We start from the raw sequence: 14,562 nt of genomic DNA on the forward strand, positions 1-14,562 counted from the left end.
GAATACTGTATGTCACAGACAAAAGCATTCATTGTTAATCCTTTGTTTTACACATCAGGCTGCAGGTCCGTAGCCAAGGGGGTTTGGGTGTTCGAAAGACCCACCCCTGAATAATAAAATTTCAGAATAAGTCCCATAAATGAGCTCATTTGTCCTATTTTGACTGCTACACCATCATAAATTGTGAAATAACCCATTGAAAAAAGCTTTATGACCAAAGCCAAATCATCTGTTTGACCGTCACATCAGTGTTACTTCAGCTAATCAGTTTTGGCCAATGCAAACTATTATTTTTCATGAGTTCAACATCCAGCTGTGCAAGAAACATACAATCGGATGTAAGAGAAGTCGCTACTGTATTGCTGAGAAAATATTTTACAAGTAACTTTTATTCTAAATCTGTTTCTTATTAAATCTTGCCCATATTAACATTATTTGATAAAATTGTGCTTAAAATGTCACTAAAATGCAGTATTTACATCTGATAATGACATAGAAAATCCGGCGAATAACTGCAAAAAGGTCTACATTTTGAGAAAAAGAAGAACCACCCCTTATAGCAGACTGGCTAACGGGTCCTGGGCTGTTAATTAGATGTATGCAGTAACTGCTTGGTTGATAAAGATGGAAAGACTTGCTTTATATTGTCTATAATAGGTAACAGTGCAAAGCACATCATTATGCCAAGTTGCAACGTTCATTTATTATTTCTTTACTTATTTACTTTCTAATTTATGATTAACCATGCTGGCAGGCAAAGCAAATGTCCAATTGAATGTTTAGTGCTAAAAAATAAAAATAAAAAACTTTTCCTTGGTAAATCACGCCACCTATTGGCTTTTCACTTTCAAAATTCAGTCATTTTCTTTTCAGCTTAGTCCCTTTATTAATCTGGGGTCGACACAGCAGAATGAACCGCCAACTTATCCAGCATATGTTTTATGCAGCGGATGCCCTTCCAGCCGCAACCCATCACTGGAAACCCATACACACTCATACATACACTACAGACAATTTAGCTTACCCAATTCACCTGTACAGCATGTGTTTGGACTGTGGGGGAAACCGGAGCACCCGGAGGAAACCTACGCAAACGCAGGGAGAACATGCAAACTCCAGACAGAAACACCAACTGACCTAGCCGAGGCTAGAACCAGTGACCTTCTCGCTGTGAGGCGACAGCACTACCTACTGCGCCACAGCGTAGCCCGCTTTCACAATTCAAAACAACATATTGACTAACTGCTCTACCATATGTTGTCGTATTGGCATATATTCATTCATTCATTTTCCTTCGGTTTATTCTCTATTCAGAAGTCGCCACTGTTGAATGAACCACCAACTACCTCAGCATATGTTTTACGCAGCAGATGCACTTCCAGCCGCAAACCCAGTACTGGAAAACACCTATCCACACTCATTCACACACACACTCATACACTACGGCCAATTTAGGTTATTCAATTCACCTATAGTGCATATGTTTGGAATGTGGGAGAAACCGGAGCACCCGGAGGAAACCCACACCAACACGAGGAGAACATGCAAACTCTGTGAGGCGACAGTGCTAATCATTGAGCCACCGTGTCACCGTCAGGATAAATTGAAAAAATAAAATAAAATAAAATTAATACAAATCATTATTAGTCTTTAAATATGCTAAAATAGCAACTTACAGTTACTATTTTAGTAGTAGTAGTAAGGGCGTGCGCAATATTGTGCGCAATAAACCACAGTCTTTTTCTTATTGATTATTACTTGATTATTGATTTCATTATTGATTAGTAGCGCAGTAGCGTCCACACCATAGACTGTAAAATATAGGTCCACACAAGCTACATTTACCCATCGCAGACCAATAAGTGATAAGTGAGCTGTGAGGCCGGTGTCTGGCCGATGAAGGTAAATCCATACCATGGCGAGAATGAGGATTTCTTCTTCTTCCTGTTTTACGATGTCTGACAACAAACTTTTTGATATGTTACTGCCACCTCTCGCTCTGGACGGTGACGTCGCAAATCAAACATTGGGCTGACACGAGATACTTGCTTGATGGAAACATGACTGAGGGAGAGGAGTTATATAGTATAACTATATATTTACTGTAGTAAAGGCTAAAGTATACTACGGTAATTACTATTATTTCATGATAGTTATTAATGATACTACATTATGTAAGTTAGTGTAATTTAATACTTATTTGTAAATATTTCCCTTTAGTATTTTATATGCGTAACGCCTGGTTTTATTGGATGTTTTGTTTTTGCTGTTGGTAAATAATATTGTTTGGTACAATATTATTTACAGTTAATAACTGAACAGAACAATTCTGCCTCACCTTGCTGTGAGGTGATCGTGCTACCCACTGCACCACCGTGACGCCGACTAAAATATTATTTGTTTAAATATATCCGTTTAATAAATCTGTTTTGTTCAGTTGCACCAAAACGTATGACCTATATTCACAAAAATTCAATTTGTAAATCATGTTGAAGATTATTTATACTGGGTACATTTTATACCTCTTAAAATAAATAAAAGATGTGAATTTTGAAGTTCTTACAATTAATTAAACTTTTTCTTTTTAAAATTGGTGTGTTTTATTATGCATCTTTTCAAGGTTAAGTTAAACAAACTCAACAAAACTGAGTTATAACTAGGCCCCACGGAATCTGCGCGCGCAGAATTCTGCAGATCTCCGCAGATTTTTAGCCCATCATTAATTCTGTTTATTTACTTGTGTAAATGTGTGTAAATTTATATTTATTCAGTTTTTAAATCAGTTTCAGTATTATTATTGACTAATGAAAGTGTTAATTTGATTTATTTACAATACAGTTTGTACAGTAATATTTGTAAAGTCTTTTAGTAGATATATTACATGAGAGACTTGCTTTGTTTATCTAATAAAGTGGATCTAATTGGATTTGAATTGTAAACATTAAAAGTTAAAAAGGTATTACTTTTTATTTAATATATTAAGGATTTAGTTATGATACTCCCAAAATCATTCTGCATCAGATTCCGTCTGGCCCTAGTTATAACTTATTACGTAATTAATAAAGTAACTCGGACACATTTTGACAGCAATGCATAATACTTCCGTTTGAAATATTTATCATCACAACACACACGGTTTCATAAACAGATTCAAACAACAACATACAGAAATAGTATACAGTAATCACAGTGCAGTATGTTAGTTTTATGAACATCAAATAATCACTATTTTTGCTTCATCTTCATGCACATTAAAGGAAAATATTCTTCTTCACCCATAACAAAATATACATCAATTCTTATTTCAAAATGCATCCACATATACAAATATTCACATAATAATACTGGCCAAGCAACAATTCACAAAAAATGCTATATAATTCATCACAGTGCTTTTACAGACAGTGTTAATGCGTGATCGTATTGTGTAGGCTTTGGTCAAGTTGATTTGAGATATAACAGACGTTGCTGTCAACAGCAGATCCTTCTCTTGTAGGACAAGACGTCACACCAGAAGGATGTTGAGCTGTATAGTTGTTAAACCATCAAACATGTGATTATGACCTTCTGATAATGCACAGCATATGTGGTGTGTTCAACAGATGGTGTTATTATTTCCATTCAGCTCTCATTCCCTTTCATAATTACAAACATTACTGTTTCAATGAAAAACTGCTCCCCAAGGCTGCAGTCGTTTGACAAAACAACACAGCAACTGTAAAATTGTAAGAAATATTGCGAGTTCGAATGAATGTTTTTTAATTGACTTTACACAACAGCTCTGTCTGGTTCTCGAATCTGATTGGCTGATAGCCGTGAGATATTCTGCAATAACAGCACTAGTACAGCCTCTTCACTCTTGTGTATTACTCCGCCCACATAGAGACAGCAGATCAATAGACTCATTATTTGACAAATATTGCAGCTGTTGGACAACATAATGTACTTTTGAGGCTTTAGGTGAGAATGTAGTTTTTAGATTGCAACTCTGCAGTTTATTTATAAGGATAGTGCCTATTTTAAATATTGATATTTTCAGTGTTGGGAGTAATGCGTTACAAAAGTAATGTATTACAGTAATGTATTACATTTTCAGTAACGCAGTAGTGTAAGGCATTACTTATACATTTTCAGTAATATTTTACTCGGTACATGTTCAGTAACGCGTGCGTTACAACAAACTTTTCGCCCGCAAGACATTACCAAAAAAAATACCGCAAGTAAGTTCTATTTTCTGTTCGTGGTTAGTGAATATATGCGCGTTTTGTCATTAATATCCCTCTGGCTATTGGAACTTTTTTACTTTGAACGCGGATTGATTTCAGCCTCTGAGCTCGAGGTCCGAGGCTATTGGCTCAGCCCGGTTCACAGTAAGGTCAAGCCCTGACGTGCACCGGAAGAGCGCCAAAATAGATATAGAAGACAGTATATTCGTGAGATGGACGTATGTGCATATGGCGTTATTTCACTGACAACAGTCGTAAGCGCAGTTTTACAAGAGCGCATTCATGTAATTCTCTGTTCGTGAACAACTCGACCGCAATTTTTTTTTCGCAGTCGCATGCACTCAAAATACGGCTGCTCACGTGCGAATGATCTGCTCTGGCTCCGTCAGATGATGCAGACTCACATTATGTGCCTGATGTTTCCTCTTCTTTTCGTGCTTTTGCTCTCCAGAGATCCTCCTGTTCAATTGGTTATCCCAAGAATGTTGATATGGTTTATATATTGCTACGGTATTTATTAGCAATACACGAAACACTAAGGTTATGATAAATTCAATAATAAATACTTGTGTTTTTGAGTGTTAGATATACTGCCTATGTTTTAGGCTAGTATTATTTACAATTTGTTAATGAATGCTTCAGCATACTGTAGTATTAAGAATAGTGAACTGATAAAATGAAATTCAAAGTGTAGTTTTACTACAGTAAAGTGTGGTGAATTGTAGTATAGTATACCCTATATTGTAAAAAAAAAACTACAGCACTGGGTAATTTGTTTATATTACGCTTGTGTTACCATAGCAACTAGTATTAGCACAACTGATTAATTGAAGTACTTTACTGTAGAACTGTTCAAAACACTGTACATGACAGGGAAAATGTCCTCCACAATCTCATCAGCAATGTGGAAGACAACAGAGACGTGTTCAATTTATTTTAGTTGCCATGATAAAATGGGATTGATAGTGAGATTTATTGAGGAGTGAATAGTTCAGTAGGCTATAGTACCTCATCAAGTTTTCCCCTATTTTTATCGGTTACATTTCTGCTTGCATTCGTTATATTTTTGTTTAAATGTTGTTTTATTTGATTAGTATGGTGCACCTTTTGGATGTTTAATAAATGTTTTTTAAAAATGTATTCTTTGCATTCAACTTCTTTTCTCTGTGTCTTAAGTGTTTGAAGTTGGAAATATTTCATCATATAACAAACAACAAAAAAGGTCATAGTGGATTAGATTAAAAATGTTATATGTAAGTCTATTTTAGTATTTTGGTTATTGTTAATAAATAGTGTACAAATATAAATTATATCAAAAAGCATGAAAGGAAGAGGGAACACAAGACACAAATTGTGAGTCTGCATATAATCTCACTGAGCGAGTAGTGTACTGTGAGCGCACAAGAAATTTTGTGCGTGAGCAGTGCATATTTGAGAGAGCATGAGAAAGTTTGCACGCGAGCAGCGTATATTTGAGAGCTCACAAGCAGTTTTGTCCACAGAGGAAATCGGTGCACGAGCATTATATTGAGAAAGCTATGTTCATCATGCTCACTTTGTGCATGACAGTTTGTGTAGTGAACCTGAATTTAAAGTGAATAGAATATGGCAAGATTAAGAAAAAATGCATCTGGTCATGGCATTGGAGTTTACATATAGGCCTGTTGTGTCTAATATGAAAATAGCCAAGCTATTCACAGATATTGCCAGATAATCACTTTACCTTTACCATACTTTCAACAGACTTTGATCATTTGTGATTCTGGCTCCTATCCTTTCTTGCATTGTCTTGGGCCTTCACATTGCCAAATATATACTATATTGTTAGTAGCCTGGATAGGTCACCGTCATTCTGCTACATCATACCGCTTTCTACTGGATGTAAAATGCTCTGCAGTACATTTAGTCATTTTAGAATGTGAAGTTCTAAATTCTGTAGTTATTTTGGTGAAAGTAACTAAAAGTAATATAAGAGTAATGTAACATATTACAATTTTGAGACAGTAATATTGTAAGGTAAGGGATTACTTTTAAATCACAGTAATAAGTAATCTGTAATGTATTACAGTTTGGAAGTAACTTGCACAACACTGGATATTTTCGGAGATTGGCGGCCATCAGCTTGTCATACTGAGCAGAGCAAAGACGGTTGCGCCACAAGATGGCGACAGAGACCGCATAATAGGTCCTTAGGGGAGAAAACTCTGCATTTTCTTTTCGTAATCCAAACTACAGCTGAACAAATCATTACTAAACGGTAAGTGACATTCTAAGTCGATCTCTCTATTTTGTATGTTGTAGTGCTGTATTTATACCATTATAATCTGCTAGTATTTGCTTTGCTTTGGCTTTTTCGGGGGTAATAGAGAACAACAAAGAAATACTGGGAAATCTTTGTAGACTGATGGCATTTGATGCCGTTCAGCTTTAAAATCTTAAAATGTGAGCAAAATCACCTGTTTTGTCATCACTTTAATATTACACCATTGAGAATCATTCAAACTCTAACTCTAAAGTGATGTTGGTGAAGTAACAACGGTTTCTGCTGTTCTGACATCAGCTGCACATGTGTATGAACGGCGGAAGAAAGTAGTTCCTCGTACAAATCGGTTTTTGAGACACCGAGTTTGATTTTCTTTTTTATATACACGATTATGCCGCCAAACTGTTGTATAAACGCAATATCACACTTGTAGCAGTGCAATGTGGCTGTATATTGTCACTGGTGGGACACCATATTGTGTGATATTGCTCATATATTTGAAAATGTAATTTATTCCTTTGTTTCAAAGGCGATTTTTTTTTAAATAGAAGTTATTCAAATATTCTCATTTGAATAATAATAAAAAAACAATTCTTATTATTATTATCGTCATCATCAGTGCTGTTGTCTTAGTTGTCCTGCTTCTTATATTATATTTCTGTGCAAATTCTGTGATTGATACATCATCTGGAGAATTTTAAATACCGTAAAACTGTCCATTGATCAATTTAATGCCTTCTTGCTGTAAATTTGATCATTTCTTAAAGATAAAAATCTTTGACTACAAAAATCGGATTAAATTCCAGAATATACAAACAAAATAACATTGCAATAATTATTTTGTAATAAATAAACCTTAACAAAAATAAAGGGGTGCTTTCTTTTTCTTATGATTAAAGCATTCGTACTTAAAATATACTTTTATACAAAATCTGCCACTTAATTTTCAAAACAAACAACAGGCGGAACATTTCTGCTAGCAGTAGCACTATAGTTATAATACCAGCACTTACATCTGCTCATATTTCTTATTGCCCTTATAAAATGTTAACAAAATTTACAGAAGGAGATCAGCTGATCTAAATCAACCAATCTAGTGCACTTAATCAGCTGCCGTTCACAGGGTTCAAACCCTTCATATACGAGTAATACACATATCCACTAGACACATTCTTCAGCTTTGGTGGGTCATTCTCCAATTTAGAGCCAATGCAAAATTCAGAAAGTGATATTTAGAGCTGCACGATACTGGAAAAACAACGATATAGTTGTTGAGTACTGCGAAACGTTATTTCTTATCATATACAATTTACCTAGAAAACTGCTAGTTTGATTAGCTCTGTTTTAAATCGTTAATTTATATAATGATATTAAAACAAACAGGTAAGTATATACATTTAAAGCTGCGGTCACACTTGACTTTTCTTCCCATAGACTTCCATTCATACGCACGCGAATGCGTCAGACCGGAAAACGCAGGGTCATGCGTCAAGTTTCGCAAGTTGCTGTGGTGCAAACTTCAAGCTTGGTGAACTCTGACCTGCGAAATCGCATCACTTGACTGCGTGAGACCAACCGAGGATCAAAACATGACCTCTCTGGACAAAAATTTAAAACATGGAGCAATCGATCGCTTTTTTAAATGTCTAATTATCTTGTTTAATCCCGCCCCTTTTCGCAGCGCCGCACAACACGAAAAAAAAAAAAAAACGGTGTCAAGGCAAACATTTAGTGTTTAAAACATTATGAGTGAGTGAAAACCTTAGCAGATATTCCGACTCTGATTGGCAGTTGTCCTTTTCCTCTCGCGCCATTAGTGTTTGTTTTTTCTATTTACATTAGATGTAATGTTGTTGTCTATTGGAACGAGTGCGCCATTTTAGTACAGGGTTGCGCTCTTTTATAATGAATGTGGGACCAAGGTGTAGGACTGGCCATCCGGAGCCATAGATATGTAAACATTTATACATATAGATCGGGAGTTTTCCCAGTGGTCAGTATGCAAATATGTTTTAAAAATGATGAAAATTACGATTTTACATCACTTTTATACATCCATGGATAAGTGACCGCACGGGCATTGCCAACAAAGAGCATGTGTTTGTGTTGGAAATGTATTATCCTCCCTCCCTGTTTGATCTATTTAAATTTGATCTAATCAGTGTCCTGAAACACCCCCCCTCTCCGGCTTTCACTTCTAATTCTAACCCAGGGAGCGATTCGTTTGTGAATGAATCTCAGTTATGAATGACTCATGTGTACAATTGATATCCCTGCGTCTCAATGTGCATATTCACCTTTCTGATCTAAATGGTATATAACATTTGTAATATTTATTAATTTAGGGTGGACAGTGTGCACATTGAGGCGCAGACACTGTCAGGTTATGGTTAGGGCCAAACGGAATCTGCGGTCATTTTTTGCTATTTCTGTGGAGAATTTTGATCAAAATCTGTGGAATTCTGCAGAATTATTTTATTATCATAGCTAAAACCTTATATATAAAATTAAACATAATATACTTTTAACTTTTTTTAATGTTTAAAATGCAAATCCAATTAGCTCCACTTTATTTGGTAAACAAAGCAAGTCTCTCATTTAATATCTACTAAAAGACAGAAAATATTACTGTACAAACTGTATTGTAAATAAATCAGATGAACATTTTCATATTAGTCAATAATATTACTGAATTTAATAAAAAAATGAATAAATATAGATATTACACACATTTACTTAAGTAAATAAACAATTAATGATGGTCTAAAAAGCAGAGGAATTCTGCGCGCGCAGATTCCGTGAGGGCCTAGTTATGGGGCACCCTTATAAGTCAATTAAAAAACTATTATGCAATGCTAGCCAGTAGGTGGCGATGTCACCATGTAAAACTATTGTGCAATGCTAGCCAGTAGGTGGTGATGTCACTATGTAAAACTATCATGTAACACTAGCCAGTAGGTGGCGATGTCACTATGTAAAACTATTATGTAATACTAGCCAGTAGGTGGCGATGTCACTACACTATGTAAAACTATTATGCAATACTAGCCAGTAGATGGCGATATCACTGTGTAAAACTATTATGCAATACTTCCGGCTTCCAGCCTCCGCCACTGAGACTGCTGCTCTGCACAAGACGTTTGGCCAGCGGAGAAATTAAAATGAACGTGCCCAACTGAGTCTGGTTTCTCTCAAGGTTTTTTTTATTCACTTTCGCCATTTAGTGAAGTTTTTTTTTCCCTCTCCGCTGTCGCCACTGGCTTGCATGGTTCGGGATCTGTAGAGCTGCGCATCGTTGGATTTGCTCTTCAGTATCTGGACTCTCAGTAGTGACTATTAAACCACACTAAACTGAACTGAACACTACAAACTGAACTACACTGTTCCTATTTACTATGACCTTTTATGTGAAGCTGCTTTGACACAATCTACATTGTATAAGCGCTATACAAATAAAGGTGAATTGAATTGAATTGAATACTAGCCAGTAGGTGGCGATGCCACTATGTAAAACACTATGTGCCTGCACAAAGCCTGCATCCAAAATGTTAGGTTATCGGGCACCCTTATAAGTTACTTCAAAAATAAGCTGTTACTTCTCTTAGCTGAGAATAATACAAGTTTCTGCCATCAGTGTCTTGTTGTCATATTTCATTTACATTGTTTGCTGATTTTATTCGACAAAATTAGCATAAGCCTAGAATTTAGTGTGAGTTGCTGCTACATCTGTGGCACCAACCACCTGTGGTTCTTCAAAAACGTTTTGATGAATTAACTTTGCACAATGCAGCTAAATTGGATTGTCAGTTTACATTTCAGTGCCTGGGAGCACTGTACAAATGTGGCGGCGGTATTGATGCATACTCAGGGTCCGTATGCGATATTTATTGTAAGTATCTATGGTTTGGAGTTTGCCTTTGGGCCACTCCTGCCAATAGTAGAACTGCAACAACTGGAGGGCGGGATTTAAGTTTGTATGGCCCTATCTGATTGGTCAAATTTAGATCCGAACGCATGGACTAAATGTAATTTATCACACGTCTGCGATATTTATTTTGCATACGATTATTCCAATAACACAAATTTGGGGATATATCGAGTAGCCCTAATGCCAATTCTAATCATAATATAGGAACATTTCTAACTCTAAATCAATCATCCATGGCATACAATCATCGCAGTGTGCAGGCACAAAATGCTTTAAAAATTCTGACATCCACATGACCAACGAAGTGTATATTAAAGCAAGACACACATAACATTGTCAAAATTTGGCCACTCCCAATTCATTAAAATCACAATGTATTCAGATGAATGTTGTATTGCAGGTTTGAAATGTTATTCTTGTATATGCAAATGAGGAATTATCTAATGAAATAGCCCCTAGTTTGAATACGTTTTGGATGAAGTGATGTTCAAAACTTCTTGATTCATTTTGCTGGTTTAAAAATAAGGGGTTTGCAGAGAGATCCAACTATCTTTGGTTTCTCAAAAACGTTTTGGTGAATAAACTCAGCACAATGCAGCTAAATTCGGTTGTCAGTTTAGCTTTCAGTGCCTTTTTAAGTCAGTTCTATACCTACAAAATTATGTCTAGACATGGGCCGGCATAACATTCTGACAGTGTGATAACCTTGGATAAAAATATCACGATATTGAAATTACTGACCTAATATATGCTCTTTTTAAATGTCTGCGTAAAAAAAAAAATAAAAAAATGTTCCCCTTTAAACACAATATTTTTCTTGAGAAACAAAAAAAAATATTTGGAACAGTAAACACGCAAGGATAAACAATTCAAATGAATCATTGACTTCTGCTGTCTGCATTGGTTTCAAAAACACTGATTTCTTTGCAATTTAAAATGACATCTTTGTAGATCTTTTCTGCTGGAGATACGGTCGTCCTTAAAACAAAAGCGTAAAATAAAAAAAATAAATAAAAAAGTAATAATTAATAATAATAAATATCTCTATCTATCTATCTATCTATCTATCTATCTATCTATCTATCTATCTATCTATCTATCTATCTATCTATAAAAAAAAAATCTTACATATACCGTAGGAGAAAAACAGAAAAGTTTGGCAATTTTAAAATCTTGACTTTTCCAAACCACGGTATACCTTGAAAACGGTTATCGTCCCATGCCTATTCCTTTCATATACACAAAGTGCTATTAAAGATGAAGTGAATATAGATCCTTCAGAAATGCAGTATTATGCAATACTAGCCAGTAGGTGGCGATGTCACTATGTAAAACACTATGTACCTGCACAAAGCCTGCATCCAAAATAACATACTCTCGTAATTATTTTGAATAAATAATTCATATTCTGAAAGTGTGTGAATGTAACCTGGACATACTAAATTTGCAATGTTGTCATTCTGGATTTCTTTTGCCCATTTATCTACTTTTTGAACTCAAACAATCTACATTTGTCACATTTCACATACTAGTGGCTAGCTACTGTTGTTAACCGTTTGCTTGCTGCATATACTTGCACTTATACAGACTCACCACGTGATACACGAGCATCACATAACTGTTTACGTAGCGATTTCTTTTTAAAACACTAAATAAAGTTGTCAAAGGTTTGCATTTATCAGCTGCCCAAATCTATTGTGCACATATTGTGTGACTGAACTGCCAATATATAAAAACGTCACTGCTTTTTGTTGAAGATATTGTGAAATGCCTCCTAAATATACAGAAACGCACTCAACTGTGTATATATTTTCTTCCCACTAGTGTGAAAGACAAGTTACAGAAACAAAATAGCCAACAAACTGTCCATCATTGTTTCTTGGGTTTTCGCTTACATCAAGATTTCGTCTGCACGGCCATTATGAAGGTAGGCCTACTCAGATGTAAACAGCAGCATGGATAGCAGGGTAATCAACTACTGACCCTGTTGAAAAAAAATATGGATTGTGCTGGTCGACAATGCTGGTTTTGGAGGGGTTTTGGCAACTTTCAGGCTAGTCTTAACTGGTTTAAGTTGGATTGGACTATTTCAGGTAGTTGACCAGCTAAGATCAGCCTGAAAGTGTCCAAAACCCATCAAAAACCAATATGAAAATGGCCAAAACCCCTCTAATACCAGCCTGGTTGACTAGCTAAAACCATCCACTTGGTGGATAATATCATGAAGCTGGATTAGCTGGCTAGCCAGTTAAGATTCACTTTAGTTTGCATCAATCTTGGGTTTTAGGTAACATGAAGGCAGCTTGACCTTCATTGTACTTAAAACCCAGAATTTGTGCAAACTAAACTGAACCTAAACTGGCTAACCAGCTAATCTAGCTTCATGGTCCAGGTCCCATCTTGGGCTGGTTTAAGTGTTTTTTTTCTTCAGCAGGGGAATACATTGTTCTGCTTCTTTATGATGTCTAAACTACAGAAAAATCATGTGAAAGCTGCTAAATCATATAGAGAAGGACTTGAGCAGGAAAATATGTATAATATATACTAAATGTATGTTTACTAAATTACTAATAGGCTGTCTTCTGCTTGATATAACTTTTGTCAGTCTATAGTACTCTGAATGTTTTTTTTCTGATATGACTGATTAGTACAGGCCAAAACTTGACAATTAATATTTTTCAGCAGCAGTAATCACCAAAATATGCAAGTCTAGTTTGGTTCTGTGGTAGGTTACAGACCCTTTTCACAAGGCTGTTAACACGTGTTTAACGCTCATCAGCATCTTAAATCCTTGAAAGTTTTTAATATTTATTTGTTTTAAATGGATATTTATTTGTATTTATGCATGTATTAAATAATCTTTGCATCAAATTACAAAAAATGAATTACCGCCTGTGTGAGGCGTCTGTAATGCAGAGTGTATGGGGGCAGGACAGTCGATTTGACGTTATTCTCTCTTCTGGCTGCCGTTATCAGTCTCACACAAATAGTTTCCTTTTTCTGAAAGTCTTGACAACACCATCATCAAGCTTTTCTTTTAATATTTTAGCAAATGGGATTGTAAAAAATGATTTGTTGTACTCTCCCATGCACTCTAAGGTTACGCTCACACCGTGAGGCTTAGTGCTCAAATCCGATTTTTTCTCAGATCTGATTTTTTTGCATAGCTGTTCACGTTGTGATAAATGGGGCCAAAATCAGATTTCCAGTGTGATCAGATCGTGGTCCTAAACTGACCTGCATGTCCAAAAGTACAACTACGCATAGCCACAGGCCCTATATGACAACCTTTTGCGGATGAAATTGAAGGGGGTGGGGGAGGCTTGTTTGGGCCCCTCCGCACAGCACAAAAATAAGAATATTGCCGTTTTCACATACAACCACTGCTTTTTTATGAACTGTAAATGGTTGTTTTGCTGGTTCTAATGTGTATTTCAGTGTTTGAAACCTAAAATATTTTTTTTGTGATCAAAAACACTGATAATTTGTCGTGTATGACAATCTCTGACCACCGGTGTGTAGTGAACTCAAGGGTTAATGAGCAGCCGCAGATTGAACTGTGAAGGCAGGGCTTACACCTGGCTCATTGGTGTGGAACCTAATAGTTTGCAGAGTCTGATAGCTAAGCCTACTGTTAATTCATTTTAATAATAACTGAATCTTTTTTTTGGGGGGGGGGGGGGGGTACAGGCTAATAGTTAATGTTTGGTTAACGAACGCTAGTTGTCATTCTAACAATATTCTAAATAAACAACCTTTAATTTTTGAGGTAAAGCATTACCCTGTGTGCTATTCGGCTATGCCGCTGAGGAGTGGAGGATGTTTGCAGCACAAACCAGTACAGAATAATGATGTGTGTCGATCAAAATTTATGTAAAAGTTACATTAATTCCTACATAACCGTTTGCACTGTGGTCAGACTGCCAAACATCAGGGGCCTCATGTACAAAGGCTTGTGTTGAATTCATACTAAAACATTGCGTACGGACAAAGCTGTAAATGTGCGTACGCAGTAAAAAAAATGAAACTCTGCGTACGCTGAATCCCACACATATTCTCTTTGTACATCCGAATTAGCGTGAAACTGAGCGCATGTGCATGAACGCAAAACCCCTCCCTACCTCATCCCCATAATAAATATGGTA

This window comes from Danio aesculapii, chromosome 18 (assembly GCF_903798145.1).
Source record: "Danio aesculapii chromosome 18, fDanAes4.1, whole genome shotgun sequence".
Taxonomy (NCBI): Eukaryota; Metazoa; Chordata; class Actinopteri; order Cypriniformes; family Danionidae; genus Danio; species Danio aesculapii.